This window comes from Pseudophryne corroboree, chromosome 1 (assembly GCF_028390025.1).
Source record: "Pseudophryne corroboree isolate aPseCor3 chromosome 1, aPseCor3.hap2, whole genome shotgun sequence".
Lineage (NCBI taxonomy): Eukaryota > Metazoa > Chordata > Amphibia > Anura > Myobatrachidae > Pseudophryne > Pseudophryne corroboree.
Window position 1 is genome coordinate 286,446,194 of NC_086444.1, and position 19,908 is coordinate 286,466,101.

The following is a 19,908-nucleotide window of genomic DNA, read 5'->3' on the forward strand; positions in this document are numbered from 1 at the left end:
AAGCAAGTATATACAGGAGGTGTATACAGGAGGCCACTTTGATTACTGAGTCATAGTCCACGTGGATCGTTAAGTATGAAAAAGTTCAAAAAAAGAAAATTTTTTGAAAAACTCATGTCGACCTTTTGACCTGTCGACCTAGCACATGTTGACCTAGAAACCCTGTCGACCTTCCAACCCTGTCGACCTAGTGACTGTCGACCTACAGTGGTCGACCTAAACATTGTCGACCTAGACAGTGTCGATCTTCAGACCGGATCCCATTTAGTGCCTGGTATAAGGATATTCTCTGCAACTGCCACTTCCACTCAGTCCTGATACCTTAGCTTCTGTCTATAGTTTGCATACAGAGTATTATTATACGACCATCTGATCTAGCTTCATTAATGTACCAGTAATCACACCTGGCACTAGGGAACCTGACCAGTATAAAGGGGCTAATTCAGATGTGGTTAGAGTAGTGATCACTTTCTTGGAAGCAGCAGCAATAGCTCTGTATGTAAATGCAGCAGGTGGTGTTTATTACAAGTAGATGCCTCCTGCTGCAGTAGTGACAGGGACGCAGCATTGGATCACTACAACACCATCAGGTGGCTTGTGGCACCCATGGGGTTGTACAAGACACCCGTCACAGCAGGGGCATTTGAAGAGAGGAGGGGGCCCGTGTGCAGGACCCCCTCCTCTTTATTGCGCATGTGCAGGTCTCCAGAAACATGACGTCCGACATGGTCTGGAGACTAATTACCTACTGCACATGTGCAGCTGCCACTTTGGTAGTGATTTTTGGCTGTAAGTGTCCCTTCCCACCCCCAAACAGCATCAGGCTGTCAAACACTGTCACAGAATGGGTCCTGCGCATGCGTAAAGTACCAAACATCAGCACTTTGCGCATCAGGACACAGATCCTTTGGGATCCGAATTATCCCCAATACGACAGATCTCTGATCAGTAGCACTGACGTAATTGCTTGTGTGTCCTATGCTGCTCTGTTGGATCATGCAGCAGAATAGCAGCATTTCTCTTTCAGGTCAATGAATTACGTACTGCTCTAACACCAGTTGCCAATAGCTTATGGTTTAAAGCAAATATGCAAAATCATGCAGAGCCCCCATATGACAATGGGACCCAGGGGCGTAACTAGAACTTTGTGGGTCCCATAGCAACATTTTGAAGGGGCCCCAATTCCAATGCTTCTAGAGAGACACTGCTCTGCAGCAGTTGTTAATTTTATGCCCTATAATAGTGCCCTAGTTCATTTTCTGAACCATAGTAGAGCCTAATTTAATGTTGTGCCCCATAGTAGTGCCCTAGTTTCCTTTCTGAATCGTAGTAGTCCTTAAGTTCACCATATATCACATTTTAGAGTTGCCAGTACACATTATGCAGCACAGTACCCTCAATTCATATTATGCTATGTAGTGCTCCTCGATCATATTGTTCCTCATTACAGTGCTCCGGTTTATATTATATATAATGCACTCCAGTTCATTTTATACCACACTACAATGAGCAGGTCCAGGGGCATACCTAGATATAGTGCAAGCCCCAAGGAAAAAGTTTAAAAGGACCCCTACGTACCACCCTATGACGAAAAATGTATATTACACATGTAACTTTGACAGGAAAGGTGGGCCCCTCTCAGCTCTGGGCCCCATAGCAGCTGCACTGCCTGCACCTATGGTAGCTACGCCCTTGATGGGACCCTGGAGTGCACTCCAAATCCGACCTTGACTCAGCAGCACTCTTCTATTAGTCACCATTGATATAGGTGATTTGTACGCCCAGAGCAAGAAAATGGCAGTATTAATCACATATAAGAATATATGTAAATATGGAGAGGAAGAAGGTGGACTAGGTGGAATTACTTACTGTATGCTTCCAGCCAGGTCTTACTGGAGAAAAACGGGGAGGGGGGGGGGGGGGAGTTTTATTTTATAACTGTATATATTTTCCTTTAAACCCTTAGCTAGGCTACTTCTGACATAGTGAAACAGAAACGTGATCATGTACTTACAATTAAAAATAAAACCTGTATTGTGTCTGCACAACACTATTACTTCTACAATAAAATAGCTATGACTGAAATGGAAAGATGTGCGATATTTCTTTCAAGTTCTTGACCTGTAAAGCAACCTCTTTATTTAGCTTTCATCTACAGCCAAGCAATCGGTTATATACACAGATAAGCCTTATTATACACAGTTTATGTGCACATAGTCATATACATACATACACAAACTAAATGAGATTTTAGGTAACTAGAGTTGTTTCAATTACTATTTTAAACAAAATACTGCACTATATGGCAGAAGATAGGAGGAACCTATACAGTAGTGATCATTTGCCTTTAAGCATGACTGCATTTGACAACGAAGCTGAAGGTGGGCACACTTCGTATTTAAAGCCGCAAACAATATGGAATTGTCACATGTACACACCATCACACTCTGCAGAAATAGTGAGTATTCCATGCTATTCTTAATGAAAGCTGCTGAAAGAGTGAGGAATCCCAGAGCAGTGAAAGGGGTTAGAGGGCTTTAGGAAATACAATCTGAGCATCCTGAAGGGGATTGGCAAATGTGAGTTTAGTCGATGTCGCCTTTATTTTGAGCGAAGGAGGAGATTGCATGGGTGCTAGCTTTGCACAGAGAAGGAAGCTTAATCCTAGTACAGTCCCCGTTACACAAGCAGTAAAGCAGCTACAGGACTCCCACTGAGTAATTAGCACTTTGAAACTCCAGATGTAAAAAGGGCCCTATAGAGGAGGGGGTTTATCGAAAAATGAAGGCAAAGAAGAAAGAGCGAACGTGAGAGATGGCTGAACAGAGTGAACACATCAAAAGAATCATGAAAGTAAGATTTCTATTAATTGCTTACCTTAGAGGATGTTGTGCAGTTAATGCGGCTAGAATGAACAAGTGTTAATGTATATATTTTCTATCAATGCTGCCAGGAACTTGTATACAGTAGGCAGAAGTGTTCTTCACATGCTACATGCAGCCAGAAAATTCATATTTGCAACACCGTTTATTGGGAACATAATGCTTGCATGAACAGGCAAGGACATTGAAAAGTGTATGAATGTTTGGCAATGTATTATTCCCTACACAAATCATCGATGAATCATCTTTTACATTTGTGATAATATAGTGCTGTCTACTTTCCCAAAGTGTCCCAAAAATATGTAAAGAGGTTGTTTTCTGTGTATGTACAGCTCACTGTAAATATGACAAGGTGGTGTAAAGTTAATGTGGAAAAGCAAGCATGTAACTTGATGGATTGAAGAACAGAAGACACAGTTACAGTCATTCATTTGTCCTTCTTTTAGCCCCACCTACCATGTTCCTGCTCCCACACAGATGTCACCATGACATTGAATTATATGACTCCAGACTATTTATGTATTTGTATATTGAACCTGCAAACCATTCAATGTACCACTGTAAGCTTAAAAAACAATGCATTTGTATTGCTAGATGACATCGAGCAGTTCCAAGGTGCACATTAGGGAGGTGCAGGAAAAGACGGATACATTGGTTACTAAAAATATTTCTTTCTTTTTTTTATATGTGGAAAAAAATGATTGTGCTGACTATTCTAATGATAACATGTCGCATGGAAAGAGACAGCCATTTAAGCAACATTTAAGTACAAATTAAAATAGAACACCGCTTAGGAAACAGCTTCAACATCATAAAATACAAAGGGTGACACTGTATTTGGGAGCAAGTGGAGGACTTTATGCAGATAAACAGGGCAATATTGTGGCACAGTGGTAGGCATTGCTGTCTCACAGCACTAGGGTCATGAGCTTGTTTCCTGAGGAAGGCCTTATTTGTGTGGAGTGTGTATGTTCTCCAGTATTTATGTGGTGCTATAAAAATACACAATAATAAAATAAATCAGCACAAAACTGTGGTAAATAAAGTAATAGATTCTGGAGGTTTAATAAGGGGGCTTCAAATGTATTTGTTAATAGAGATTAGTAAACTGCGAAACCTCCTAGTCGCTGGTATGTTTAAGTAAAAAAAGTAAGTTGTTTAAACAAGCACACAAAAGCATATGTCTTAGTGACAAAAAAAATCACAAACCAACATCAGCAGAACGTTCGCAAGAAGTCAATCACAAGCGGTTCACATGGGTGCCCAGGCACGTGGAGGGGCCACTGTTCTGAGCATACCTGAGCCATTTAATGAAAGCCGTGCTACGTCAACTAGTGTGTTCATCATGGGGAAGCCATAATTAAAATGGATAACATCTGATAATGACAATGATTAACACTAATTATTCCATTTTATAATTAAAATAAACAATCTGATTAAGTTATGAACGGGTATGGAACAGATGGATTAAAGACACATATGCAGTGGTGAGGAGTGTGCCCCATCCCCCATTTCATACTGGCGAACACTCAATTTGCCCCATCCCTCTCACTCCCCCTGGACAAGAAGTGTAATGAATGGTATGGTGTGTAGGGTGCCCCTGGGAATTCAGTTTGCACATTGACAAAATATCTGTTAATATCTGACATTATCTTTTCCTCTTTTCTATAACTTTTAATTATATATAAAATAATTTTGCCCAGATTTATGGTCAGTTAAATGATAAAATAGAATATTGCTTATATAATGTATTCATTTCTTAGTTGGTGATTTTAGTAACAAATATTTTAAAGTGTGTGAAAGTAAAAACCAACCTGGTTAGCATTTTTTTTTAAAATTGTGCGAGAGTGTGAGCAAGTTGCAGGAGACTTGCCCACTTTTCCAGGTGGTTGGGAGTGCCACCCAATTTTTGGGAGCCTCCCAGCCATTCCAGGAGAGTAGGCAAGAGTGGTATGTTTGTGTGTAATATATATAGAACTCTTGGGTGTGCGGTTGTGCTCTGATATATGCAAGCCTTGGTGTGTATGATGAATATGGCAGTAGTGTCTCTGTGAGTGATGCAGTTGGTTACAGGTGGTCATGTGACAGTTGGAAGCAGTTCACGTGTCCCGTTATACTGTGAACTGTGTGGTTGTTGGGAATAATGCACGGTTATGTGATGTAATGTCCAATCATGTTACTGAGTTTTCTGTTATTATACCATGCCATTTTCAAAATAAATATATATGTGTGAAAGGGGGGCCAGCCACATATAAACATACATGTGAAGATGTATGTAATATATGTGCTGCCAGTATATCAGCAGTGGCAGGGCTAGATTAAGCCTTGGCAGGGCCTGTCCCACTACTCAAGACCTCCACATCTTGATAGCATTGCCCCCACTTGTTATCCTGCCCACACTCTACTATAGGACACAATATTGCTGGATACAGTGCATCCAGAAAGCATTCACAGCGCTTCACTTTTTCAATATTTTGTTATCTTACAGCTTTATTCCAAAAATGGAATAAATTCATTTTTCCCTCATAATTCTACACACCATACCCCATAATGACAACGTGAAAAAAAATTTTTTTATGATTTTTGCAAATGTATTAAAAATAAAAACTAGGAAATCACATGTATATAAGTATTCACAGCCTTTGCTCAATACTTTGTTGATGCACCTTTGGCAGCAATTGCAGCCTCAAGTCTTTTTGAATATGATGCCACAAGCGTGGCACACCTATCTTTGGGCAGTTTCACCCATTCCTCTTTGCAGCACCTCTCAAGCTCCATCAGGTTAGATGGGAAGCGTCGATGCACAGCCATTTTCAGATCTCTCCATAGATGTTCAATCGGATTCAAGTCTGGGTTCTGGCTAGGCCTCTCAAGGACATTCACAGAGTTGTCCTGAAGCCACTCCTTTGATATCTTGGCTGTGTGCTTAGGGTCGTTCCCTCTATCCTGACTAGTTTCCCAGTTCCTGCCAATGAAAAATATCCCCACAGCATGATGCTGCCACCACCATGCTTCACTGTAGGGATGGTATTGGCCTGGTGATGAGCAGTGCCTGGTTTCCTTCAAACATGACGCCTGGCATTCACGCCAAAGAGTTCAATTTTTGTCTCATCAGACCAGAGAATTTTGTTTCTCATGGTCTTAGAGTCCTTCAGGTGCATTTTGGCAAACTCCAGGCAGGCTGCCATGTGCTTTTTACTACGAAGTGGCTTCCGTCTGGCCACTGTACCATACAGGCCTGATTGGTGGATTGCTGAAGAGATGGCTGTCCTTCTGGAAGGTTCTCCTCTCTCCACAGAGGAATGCTGTAGCTTTGACAGAGTGACAATTGGGTTCTTGGTCACCTCTCTGACTAGGGCCCTTCTCCCCCAATCGCTCAGTTTAGACGGCCGGCCAGCTCCAGGAAGAGTCCTGGTGGTTCCGAATTTCTTCCATTTACGCATGATGGAGGCCACTGTGCTCATTGGGACCTTCAAAGCAGCAAATATTTTTCTGTACCCTTTCCCAGATTTGTGCCTCGAGACAATCCTGTCATGGAGGTCTACAAGACAATTCCTTTGACTTCATGCTCGGTTTGTGCTCAGACATGCACTGTCAAGTGTGGGACCTTATATAGACAGGTGTGTGCCTTTCCAAATCATGTCTAATCAACTGAATTTACCACAGACGGACTCCAGTTAAGCTGTAGGAATATCTCAAGGATGATCAGTGGAAACAGGATGCACCTGTGCTCAATTTTGAGCTTCATGGCAAAGGCTGTGATTACTTATGTACATGTGATTTCTTAGTTTGTTTTTGTTTTTTATAAATTTGCAAAAATCACAGAAAAACTTTTTTCATGTTGTCATTTTGGGGTATTGTGTGTAGAATTTTGATGGAAAAAATTAATTTATTCCATTTTGGAATAATGCTGTAACATAACAAAATGTGGAAAAAGTGAAGCGCTGTGAATACTTTACGGATGCACTGTAGATGTTATGCAGCAATGTTGTGTAACGCATGCACAGAGGATCACTGTGATTTCCTAGCGAGCAGTAAGACTTCTCTTATCACTGCCAGATAGTATCGCCGGAGAGATAGCTTTACGCGGCTAAACCCTTTGCTATTTGGTTCGACACGAGTAATAAGTAATGGGCGCCCATAAACAACTTAATTGCACCCTTGGGTGCTCATTACTTAGCGGCGCACAATAAATAATTGAATCGCCCCCACAGTGTTACAAATTCTATCAAATACAATGGTACATAAAGGGAGAACAAACACAGACAAGGTTGACGAAGGAGGTACAGGCGTGTGACGAAAGGGACGCATGGCCCTGCTTGTGAGAGCTTACAGTCTACAGGACTTTAGTTCCAGATATAAATCTGTGCATCTAAAGTGTTAGCCTGTGTGCTGTATTATTCTAACTACTGTTATAGAATTGTAAATCTTTGCAAAGGAATTCAGTAGTATATATTACAAGCTATTCAGTGATTCATATTTCAGTTGCCAATGTGTCTTAAATTAGTCTCATCATGTCTGAAATGCTAGTGCGGTTAATGGTTTTCAAACCAATGTAACAAATTGTGCATACGTTTCTGCCTATGCAGAGTGCAGCAAATGGCTGTGTCTCAGGCAGAGTGGTGCTTGATTGTCGTGTGTTGCAATGCTTCTGACACGTCTCACTACACAACGCTGCTGTAATTGTTTTGTTCTATCCACACTGCTTTTATAAGTTATTTTTTTGTTGTCCTCTTGTTTTCAGAATGATTTGTTCTCACTGAACTTGATTGAACTTGTCATTATTTGCAGTTGTTTATGGGAAGATGTAGGTAATAGTCAACTCAATTAAGCCTGTATACAATCTTGTCCAGCAGCCACCATTGTAGTCATTCTTAGAAGTAGTGTGTTTTCAGCATTTGTCCTCAGAGCAGTCTACATTCGTCACATCATGGACGTAAGCTGTCAAAAAGGGTCATTTTTGAGAGCCGTTTCTTTACGATAGCCATTACGCTTCTTTGTATAAGTGCCTAGATATTAGTTTTCTAGGCAGAGCTGTAACAGCCCTTTAACAGTCAACTGCAGAGCCATAAATAGATGTTTTGGTGCCCTGGGCCAGAAAGAGAATTGGCGCATCACTCCCACCCCATTTTTACAATGCCCTTATGGGGAAGATGCATGACAAAACTGATCCCAGAGAAAGCCCATGCTATGCCACGATGCCCCTTCCCACATTATATATATATATATATATATATATATATATACAGGTTGAGTATCCCTTATCCAAAATGCTTGGGACCAGAGGTATTTTGGATATGGGATTTTTCCGTATTTTGGAATAATTGCATACCATAATGAGATATCATGGTGATGGGACCTAAATCTAAGCACAGAATGCATTTATGTTTCATATACACCTTATACACACAGCCTGAAGGTCATTTTAGCCAATATTTTTTAGAACTTTGTGCATTAAACAAAGTGTGTGTACATTCACACAATTCATTTATGTTTCATATACGCCTTATACACACAGCCTGAAGGTCATTTAATACAATATTTTTAATAACTTTGTGTATTAAACAAAGTTTGTGTACATTGAGCCATCAAAAAACAAAGGTTTCACTATCTCACTCTCGCTCAAAAAAGTCCGTATTTCGGAATATTCCGTATTTCGGAATATTTGGATATGGGATACTCAACCTGTATATATCTATATATATATATATATATATATATAGGGCTGCCATCAGAAATTGTGGGGCCCGGGACTGGTAAAATAGACAGGGCCTTCTCCCCCCCAAAAAAAGTTGTGGACCAACAGGAATGCTTCACGGAGAGCTGATGCACATGGAAGACTTGTTTTAAGAAGAAATCCCTGCGCATCAGCCTGCTGTTGATTTACAGACTGATGCAGCTCTACAGATATTGGCAGTAGGAGCCAGGCATGGGGGCCCCCCTATGTAAGTACCCGGGACACCAGTCCCCACAGTCCGCCCCCCCCCCCCCCCCGATGGCTGACCTGTATATATGTATATATATATATATATATATATATCTATATCAGGGCTGACCAAACCGGTCCTCGAGATCTACCCACAGTTCATGTTTTCCAGGCCTCCTGGAGATCTGTAGAATTGTCAGTTAGGAATGAATGCAGCACATCTTAATTAGAAATGACTACACCTGTGCACTAGCTAGGTGGTTTGGAAAATGTGAACTGTTGGTAGATCTCGAGGACTGGTTTGGCCAGCCCTGATATATATATATATATATATATATATATATATATATATATATATATATATATATATAATGCACACACATTTATAGACCACTGCAAGAAAATGGATTTGGACACAAATCCTCTTTATCCCACATTCATGCACTTAAGTTGATAGCTTTTTGTTATTTAGTTACAATACCCTTTATTAAATAACACATTTCAATATACTGCCATACCCAGTATTTGACCTTGCATAAAACCCATGAGATTTCTAACTATATGATGCTACTTGTACTTTGTAAAAAAATAAACAACATTGGAAAAGAGCAGATCTATGTAGTGTGCAGCCACACATTCAATCCACACTACATAGATCTGCTCAGCTGCAATACTGATAATTTTTTCCCAAGCTACAAGGTGAGCTTCTAATAGTTAGAATGCTGTAGCTTTCTATGTAAGGGCAGATAGCTCAATTAATACAGTGTCTGACTGCAATGCCACAAGCGATGGGCTTGAATCCCAGGTATGTCAACATCCTTGAAATGTAATAAAGGACAGTGTGACTGAATAACAAAGAGCTCTCAAGTAAAGTTCATGACTGTTGTATAGGTATTAGCAATGGAAGGGGTGGGGGAAGGAGAAAGGGGCGGTCAGGAGATGCTGGGCTTCAAAGAGGGGACTGAAGCTACAAGTGACAGTAATTAAAACAGTTAATTGACAAGTGCTGCCAACAGTGACCCGTTCCCAACGGACTCCACAGCTTAGCCAAGCTCACACTGTTAGGATTGTATTCAGCAACTCAAAGTGTTCTGGAAAATGGAAGAGCACATTTTTTCAATCACAAAATGGGCAGGGCATGGCGCCTTGCTAAAACTGCCAAGGGGTCAGTACAATTAATTATGATGTGCCATTCATTGTGTTCTGCAGCAGTACTTTGCAGGTCCTCCTACATCGCTGTTTCTCTTTGCTTCCATGGAGGTGCAATGATTTAGGTGGTACCACAAACACTACTAGCCACTATGCCATCTTGCTTCAGTCCAGATTCTAGCAAACATACTATAAAGTGCCTTATTCTGAGTCACACACACAGTGGCCCCAATATCCATACTACGCATACAGTGCATCTGGAAAGTATTCACAGCGTTTCACTTTTTCCACATTTTGTTATGTTACAGCCTTATTCCAAAATGGAATAAATTCATTTTTTCTCTCAAAATTCTACATACAATACTCCATAATGACAGCATGAAAAAGTTTTATTTTGAGATTTTTGCAAATTTATAAAAAACAAAAAACAAAGAAATCACATGTACATAAGTATTCACAGCCTTTGCCATGAAGCTCAAAAGTGAGCACAGGGGCATCCTGTTTCCACTGATCATCTATGAGATGTTTCTACAGCTTAATTGGAGCCCACCTGTGGTAAATACAGTTGATTGGACATGATTTGGAAAGGAACACACCTATATAAGGTCCCACACTTGACAGTGAATGTCTGAGCACAAACCAAGCATGAAGTCAAAGGTCCCAATGAGCACAGTGGCCTGTATGGTAGAGTGGCCAGATGGAAGCCACCCCTTAGTAAAAAACACATGGCAGCCCGCCTGGAGTTTGCCAAAATGCACCTGAAGGACTCTCATACCACGAGAAACAAAATTCTCTGGTCTGATGCGACAAAGATTGAACTCTTTGGCGTGAATGCCAGGTATCATGTTTGGAGGAAACCAGGCACCCGCTCGTCACCAGCCCAATACCATCCCTACAGTGAAGCATGATGCTGGTAGCATCATGTTGTGGGGATGTTTTTCAGCGGCAGGAACTGGGAGACTAGTCAGGATAGAGGGAAAGATGAATGCAGCAATGTACAGAGCCATTCTGGATGAAAACCTGCTCCAGAGTGCTCTTGACCTTAGACTGGGGCAAAGGTTCATCTTTCCGCAGGACAACGACCCTAAGCACACAGCCAAGATATCAAAGGAGTGACTTCAGGACAACTCTGTGACTGTCCTTGAGTGGCCCAGCCAGAGCCCAGACTTGAATCCGATTGAACAGCTCTGGAGAGATCTGAAAATGGCTGTGCACCGACACTTTCCAAACAACCTGATGAAGCTTGAGAGATGCTGCAAGGAGGAATGGGCGAAACTGCCCAAAGATAGGTGTGCCAAGCTTGTCATTATGGAGTATTGTGTGTAGAATTTTTAGGGGAAAAAAATGATTTCTTCCATATTGGAATAAAGCTGTAAAATAACAAAATGTGGAAAAAGTGAAGCGCTGTGAATACTTTCCGCATGCACTGTATGTCCTAGCTTGCAGCAAATATACTCTTAGATACACATGTACGGAGGAATTCTGACCTATACACAAATTGCGTGCATCTTCTCTCATGAGTATATGGTTTTAATGGCCACCTGCACATAGTTTTATGTGGCTATGGGTGTGCAGTGGGTGTGTATGCAGAGTTACTGCACTTGTTCATCTTTGATGCATCTTCTGCACCCAGCATGGCCTGGTATAAGTCCGGATGACAATGATGACTGACGGCGCTTTGCTGTGGTTGTTTATGGGACAGTGAGACAGCACGCTATGCACGACTCAATATAAATATATATATAAATATATAGATAGATAGATAGATAGATATGTACAATGTGACCTTACTTTGTGCTGATAAGACTACGCTACACCTCAAGAAAGTCCCCCCTGTTAGACATAGTACAGTAGATAAAAATACAAGAAAAAAAGATTCCCAAGGGAGCTAATTGAATTGAATGAGTCCTTTTACCACCAGCAATATTTCACTTTTGACCACATCAGTTCAAATAGTACACATTTATTCACAGAACATGTTGCATGTTTACATAAAATGATTCACAGTCTCTGTTTTGTCAATAATGTACAGTATTCACAATGAACAATAAAATTATAGAAGTCTTTACATCAAAATCAGTAACAATGTTGAAATTTTATTGTGCAACACAAAGCTTCTGAATTCAATCTGTTACGGAACTCAGCATATAAACCAACGCATTTCGCCCAAAGAACTTCTTCAGGGGTCTTATATCAGTACACAATTTCAAGGTCCATCTTTGATGATTAATTAGGCACTAATCAGGCATGGTTACGCTCCAATAGAATGCCAGTAAAAGGACTTCAGTAAATAATGGCATGTAATTGTTGTTTTAATCAGATTGTAGCATATAGACAAAGCCATGTCATGTAATTGTTATTCACAACTTGTTGCTGTATACAGATAGCTTGCCAGCACTAAATGGGATCCAAAACAGCACATGCACTCTCCACCCCTAGGTTGGGGTGCAGTGGACTGTGACCACCTGTTCACGTATACATATACAGAGAAACCAGCACTCTCCTCAGTAACATCATTCACTTCAAAACTTCAATACATAACTGGATAAATAATGGGGTTTTAGTTCATGAACTGTACAATGCATTCAAGCTTGCAGCCCATTTCATTGCAAGTACTTCTCTATCACATACATTTTTTACATAGATTTATTGGAAACCTGGCAACTGCTATCCAATAGGAGAAAATGTGCTTACCTGGTTTAAAGCTCACCTGCCAACAAACTTTTGGCTTTTAAAGGTAAAACAGTCACCAACACAACTCCACTCATGTGTTTGTTTACCTGGTTTAAAGCTCACCTGCCAATTGACTACTGCCTTTTAAAAGTGAGACAGTCACCAGCACACCCATGAAACATCTGACCCAGATTTAAAGTAAATGAGATTAGCAAGGGGTGCATAGGAGATCTATGACCACAAAGGGCTAATTAAAAAATAACCATATTCTACACATACAGGAATCCACCGCACTCGCAGTCCCAAGAAATGGCGTGCACACATGCACTCTCCGCCCCTAGGTTGGGGTGCAGCGGGCTGTGACCACCTGCTCACTTATACATATACAGAGAACCCAGCACTCTCCTCAGTAACCTCATTCACTTCAAGACTTTAATACATAACTGGATATATATATATATATATATATATATATATATATTTATATATATATATATATATATATAAAGCACACATACAATGCACACATACATTAATAGAGCAATGCAACAAATTGGATATGGACACAAATCCTCTTTATCCCACATTCGTGCGCTTAAGTTGATGGCTTTTTGTTATTCAGTTACAATACCCTTTATTAAATAACATATTTCAATATATTGCCATTTGGTACGCCCCAGTGTAAAATTAAAATGAAAAAAAGCTAAAAAAGCTTAAATTATAATTATAACATTTTTATTTGTGCTGTACCCCAGTGTACTATACAATTTTTATTTATTTTCATATGTACTGTGACACTGCTGGTCAAAAACTAGTATATTATTATTTCGTACTCATACACATATTGTGCGACACTGTTGGTGAAATTAAACTGCAGTGTTTGATTACTATTTCTGACTAATACACGTTTTGTGCAACAGTGGGTTAAATGAAACCGCAGTGTTTGATTACTATTTCTGACTCATACATGTATTGTGCAACACTGTGGGTGAAGGTGGTACCACAGTAATATATTATTGTACTCATCTCATACAAGTATTGTGCGACACTGTTGGTGAAATGAAACCGCATTGTTTGATTACTATTTCTGACTATTACATTTTTTGTACAAATTGTGGTGTGTGCTATACCCCACTTTATTCATGTTTGTGGATAGATATGGAGGATAAACAATTGAGAGGAGAGCAGGAAGCACATACTAGTGATGCAGGTGCTGCCACCAGTCATGACGATACAAGTCCATCAGCATCATCTACTATGGCCGATGCCGAAGGGCATAGAGGGCTTAAGTCAGGGCATGTAAAGTAATTTAATTTTACAAGGGTAAAGAAAATAACATCAACAGGAAAGTTAGCTGCAGAGGCAGTAAGAAAAACTGTGCATTCAGAACCAACAGAAATTCTTGAGGAACGTTTAGGGGTGTCCACGTCAGCTATGTGTGAGTCTGACATTCTCACACTGTCCTCATAGAGAAGCCTCTTTCACCTCCTTCCACCATTTCTGCATCATCTGTGGGGAGCAGTACAAGTAAAGATGCTGATGATGAGGAGGACATAATAGAAATTGAGGATTCGTGTGTGAAAGTGGAACAGGATGAGGGTGATATGTGTGTACTATCTGACAGTGAGGATTTGATGATGATGTTTTTGTGTAAGTCAGCCACCAGTGGCTACAGGTGTTGCCCGTGATAAAAAGAAAGCCATAGTGATGCCTGGGCAAAAGACCAAAAGAAAGTCACCTCTTGGGTTTGGGGTTATTTCTCCCCAAATCCTGACAATGTTTGTGAAGGCATCTGCTCCATTTATGAGGCCAAAGTTAGTAGAGGTAGGGACGTTAGCCATCTAGGCACCTCCTCTATGTTACGTCATTTGTGTCAAAGACATTAAATTTATTGTACAAGATTATAATGTAATTAACACCCTCTTCATCAACATCATCATCCTTAGTGATTGGAGCTAGTCCTTCTAAAAAATTGTTTTGTGGGGGCCCAAACAAACCAAGCACTTCAGCCACAAAAGTGTCAGTCACTGTTGCTGTTAAATTGTGCATGTCCTTTTTAATATCCAACATAAGGGTGGGAGTGAGGGTCCAAGGACAATTCCATCATGCACCACTTTTAATTTCTGCACTGCGGTGTGGCAATGTTTCATAGATGCGCTGTAAAGTGCTACATATTTGTGCCTCTACTGTGTCGGTTAGTGACCAGCTGGCGGATCGCTGCAACCTTTGGTCTAAAATGGATGAAAATAATATTGTGAACAGTGAGGTGGTCAAAATTAATTGGAAATGACTGGAAATAAATGTTATGGAGGTTAATAATACTGTAGGAACAGAAACAGGCCCAAATTCTGTGATTTTAGCTGTTTATATGATTTTTATTAAACGAAAATACAGATCTAAAACAAATACAGATTCAAAACCTGCAAGGGAGATTTGGGCAAAACCAATACAGAGCCAAAACATGAAGGCAATACAAATCCTAAAATACAAATCCTAAACAAGAGCCCAAAACCCAAGATTTGGGCCGGCGCACATCTGCAGTTGAAAAACAATTTGAAAGTTGCCTACAAAGTACAGATGAAAGATGAAACTGATTTGCCAGTGAGTGCATAGGCCAGGCCTGGCCAACCTCTGGCTTTCCAGCTATTGTGAAACTACACATTACAGCATGCCCTGCCCAGTTTTAGCATTTCCTAATAGCAAAACAGTGGCAAGGCATGCTGGGACTTAGCTTCAAAACAACTGGAGAGCCACAGGTTGGCCAGGCCTGGCATACAACAAGTCCTGGCCTAAATTGTAAAAAACAAAGAGAGAATGTCCACTAATGCATCTGCTCCACTTCTTGAAGTTCATTTAAATCATCTCATATCACTGAATGAAATCTGATTTGTGCATTACTAGGCATAACCTATGCCGCACACATCAATCTGACCAGCTGCTTCCATCTGATTACCCAAAATGATGCACCCGTGCAGAAGCCATAAGCCTTGTTTGCAAATCTATGTACAAATTCTTAAGGACATGTACAAAATGTAAGTGTATTATGCGCCTTTTACCGCTTTCAGACTTAAGAGCCAGGTATAGCAGTCTGCAAATTCCCGAGTCTCAGCTTGACAGGAAGCAGGGTAGTGGACCCAGGACTTAAGGAGCCTACACACGGAACTATACTAGCTAACAATATGCACTACAGGGCCGGCTCCAGGCATGTTCGAATAGAGCGGCCGCGCTTGGCGCCACCCTTAATGGGCGCCGCTCGCTGGCGCCGCCATATTCAAACCTGGAGCCGGCCCTGTGCAGCAGAACGCTTGTGTGCCAGTACGCGCTGAGCGGCGCCGGTGTCTAACGTCAGACGCCGGCGCTGTGCAGCGCGCATAGTGCACACAACCGCTATGGAGGCTGCCCGCCTGTCCGCGCGCCCGCCCGCGCCTGCACTCGGACTCGCACCCGCAGACAGCAGCACTCCTCCCTCTCCCAGCGCCGCAGGTATTGGGGGGGCATATCTGCACTGTGGGGGCATGGCACTGTGGGGTCATATCTGCACTGTGGGGGCATTTATCTGGCACTGTTGGGGGCATATCTGCACTGTGGGGGCATGGCACTGTGGGGGCATATCTGCACTGTGGGGGCATTTATCTGGCACTGTTGGGGGCATATCTGCACTGTGGGGGCATGGCACTGTGGGGGCATTTATCTGGCACTATTGGGGGCTTATGTGCACTGTGGGGGCATGGTACTGTGTGGGGTCATATCTGCACTGTGGGGGTATGGCACTGTGGGGTCATATCTGCACTGTGGGGGCATTTATCTGGCACTGTTGGGGGCATATCTGCACTGTGGGGGCATGGCACTGTGGGGTCATATCTGCACTGTGGGGGCATGGCACTGTGGGGTCATATCTGCACTGTGGGGGCATTTATCTGGCACTGTTGGGGGCATATCTGCACTGTGGGGTCATATCTGCACTGTGGGGGCATTTATCTGGCACTGTTGGAGGCATATCTGCACTGTGGGGGCATGGCACTGTTGGGGGCATATCTGCACTGTGGGGGCATGACACTGTGGGGTCATATCTGCACTGTGGGGGCATGGCACTGTTGGGTCATATCTGCACTGTGGGGGCATTTATCTGGCACTGTTGGGGGCATATCTGCACTGTGGGGGCATGGCACTGTGGGGTCATATCTGCACTGTGGGGTCATTTATCTGGCACTGTTGGGGGCATATCTGCCCTGTGGGGGGTCATATCTGCACTGTGGGGTCATTTATCTGGCACTGTGGGGGCATTTATCTGGCACTGTGGGGGCATTTATGTATCTGGCACTGTGGGGGCATTTATGTATCTGGCACTGTGGGGGCATATCTGCACTGTGGGGGCATTTATGTATCTGGCACTGTGGGGGCATTTATGTATCTGGCACTGTGGGGGCATATCTGCACTGTGGGGGCATTTATCTGGCACTGTGGGGGCATTTATCTGGCACTGTGGGGTCATTTATCTGGCACTGTGGGGGCATTTATCTGGCACTGTGGGGGCATTTATCTATCTGGCACTGTGGGGGCATTTATGTATCTGGCACTGTGGGGTCATATCTGCACTTTGGGGGCATTTATCTGGCACTGTGGGGGCATATCTGCACTGTGGGGGCATTTATGTATCTGGCACTGTGGGGGCATTTATCTGGCACTGTGGGGGCATTTATGTATCTGGCACTGTGGGGTCATATCTGCACTGTGGGGCCATTTATCTGGCACTGTGGGGGCATATCTGCACTGTGGGGGCATTTATGTATCTGGCACTGTGGGGGCATTTATGTATCTGGCACTGTGGGTGCATATCTGGCACTGTGGGGGCATTTATGTATCTGGCACTGTGGTGGCATTTATGTATCTGGCACTGTGGGGGCATTTATGTATCTGGCACTGTGGGGGCATTTATGTATCTGGCACTGTGGGGGCATTTCTGTATCTGGCACTGTGGGGGCATTTATGTATCTGGCACTGTGGGGGCATTTATGTATCTGGAACTGTGGGGACATATCTGGCACTGTGTGGCCATTTATATATCTGGCACTGCTGGGGGGGCATGTCATGTGTTGCTGGCACTGCTGGGGGACATGTCATGTGTAGCTGGCACGGCTGGGGAGCATATCATGTAGTGTTCCCGCTAGGCGTCTGTGGCTAGGCAATGTGTCTAACATGCTCTGCCTGGCGCAAAGTGTCTAACGTGCTCTGCCTGGTGCAAAGTGTCTAACGTGCTCTGCCTGGCGCAAAGTGTCTAACGTTCTGTGCCTGGCGCAAAGTGTATAGGAGGTTCTACCTGGTGCAATGTGTATTAACTGCACTACTGTGTGGTGTAATGCGAATTGCCACTATTATGTGGCCACGCGCCTTCCCCACGAAGCAACGCTCCTAAATTTTTGTTTTGCCATGTAGGTAGATGAGCACCAAGCATTACAGTATGTACATCATTTTGCCCTACTAAATTAAAAATGTGCCCTCCCTGTGATCAGCACCCTGCCCTAAAAAGTGAACACTATCATGTGTAGCTGGCACTGCTGGGGGGCATGTCATGTGTAGCTGGAACTGCTGGGGGGCATGTCATGTGTAGCTGGCACTGCTGGGGGGAATGTCATGTGTAGCTGGCACTGCTGGGGGGCATGTCATGTGTAGCTGGCACTGCTGGGGGGCATGTCATGTATAGCTGGCACTGCTGGGGGGCATGTCATGTGTAGCTGGCATTGATGGGGGGCATGTCATGTGTAGCTGGCACTGCTGGGAGGCATGTCATGTGTAGCTGGCATTGATGGGGGCATTTCATGTGTAGTTGGCACGGCTGGGGGGCATGTCATGTCTATCTGGCACTGCTGGGGGGTATATCATGTGTCTCTGGCACTGCACTACTGTAGACATTATGTGTATCTGGCACTATACTGGAGACATTGTGTGTAAGGAACACTACTGTGGCTGTTATGTGTAGGCTGCTAATTGTGTGCGTAGAGTGGGTGTGAAAATATATTTATTTATAGTCTAATAATATGAAGTTGAGGCCACGCCCACTTTTCCAGAGGCCACACCTACTTTTCCTGGGACACGCGTATAGGGGTTTTGGGGGGGGGGGGGCGCTTTTACATGTTCTCGCTCAGGGTACTAGCAGGCCTGGAGCTGGCCCTGATGCACTATATAGTCTATATCAATAGAAAAACTAGTGCATATCGCTCCATGTGTGTAGAACCAACGCTAAACGAGGCGTGCTCCCACGGATCGTCATCGTTGGAAAAAATAGACTGTGCGTGCACATACATATTGGCTAGAAACTTGACTAGTTCATATCGTTACGTGTGTACGGTACTTAACTATAAAAACCAACAATACCGATTTACGTTATCATAGCCACTCCATCATAGGGGGTAATTCAGACCTGATCGCTGCTGATTTTCGCACAGCGGGCGATCAGGTCCAAACTGCGCATGCGTATGCACCACAATGCGCATGCGCGTTGCATGGGTACAAAGCGGACCACCGCACAGCGATGGGTTTGTGAAACAGATTCGTTCGCACGGGTCGATCGCAAGGAGATTGACAGGAAGAAGGCGTTTGTGGGTGTCAACTGACCGTTTTCAGGGAGTGTCTGGAAAAACGCAGGCATATCCATGCTTTTGCAGGGAGGGTTCCTGACGTCAATTCCGGTCCCGGACAGGCTGATGTGATCGCAGGGGCTGAATACGTCCTGGGCTGCGCAGAGACTGCACAAAATCTTTTTGTACAGCCCTGCTACACATGCGTTCGCACACTTGCACAGCTAAAATACCCTCCCCCTGTAGACGGGGACTATGTGATCACAGCAGTTAAAAAAAACGCTTGCTAGCTTGGTTTCTAGTATAGCCAAAATCGTTCATAGGTGGTCATTCCGAGTTGTTCGCTAGCTGTTTTCGTTCGCAGCACAGCGTTTAGGTAAAAAAGCGTCACTTCTGCGCATGCGGCGCAATGCGCACACGCGACGTACTTTCAAAACAGCCGAAGTAGTTTCACACAAGGTCTAGCGATGCTTTTCAGTTGCACTGCTGGCCGCAGAGTGATTGACAGGAAGTGGGTGTTTCTGGGAGGTAACTGACCATTTTCGGGGAGTGTGTGGAAAAACGCAGGTGTGCCAAATACAAACGCAGGCGTGGCTGGGGAAACGCAGGCGTGGCTGGCCGAACGCAGGGCGTGTTTGTGACGTCAAAACAGGAACTAAACAGTCTGAAGTGATCGCAGGCTAGGAGTAGGTCTGGAGCTGCT

At 43.2% G+C, this 19,908-nt stretch overlaps 1 protein-coding gene across 2 annotated transcripts in view; it reads left to right on the forward strand.

Annotated features, from left to right (window-relative positions):
* The first annotated feature begins 2,377 nt into the window (after positions 1 to 2,377).
* NOS1 (nitric oxide synthase 1) overlaps positions 2,378 to 19,908 on the forward strand; it is a 460,601-nt gene continuing 443,070 nt past the window's right edge. Inside the window, exon 1 of one of the 2 annotated variants that reach the window (XM_063964335.1) lies at positions 2,378 to 2,458. The gene's annotated coding sequence lies outside the window, so the exon portion shown is untranslated. Of the gene's footprint in view, positions 2,459 to 2,549; positions 2,854 to 19,908 lie in introns of those variants that run through there. The other variant, XM_063964332.1, reaches the window with a different exon arrangement.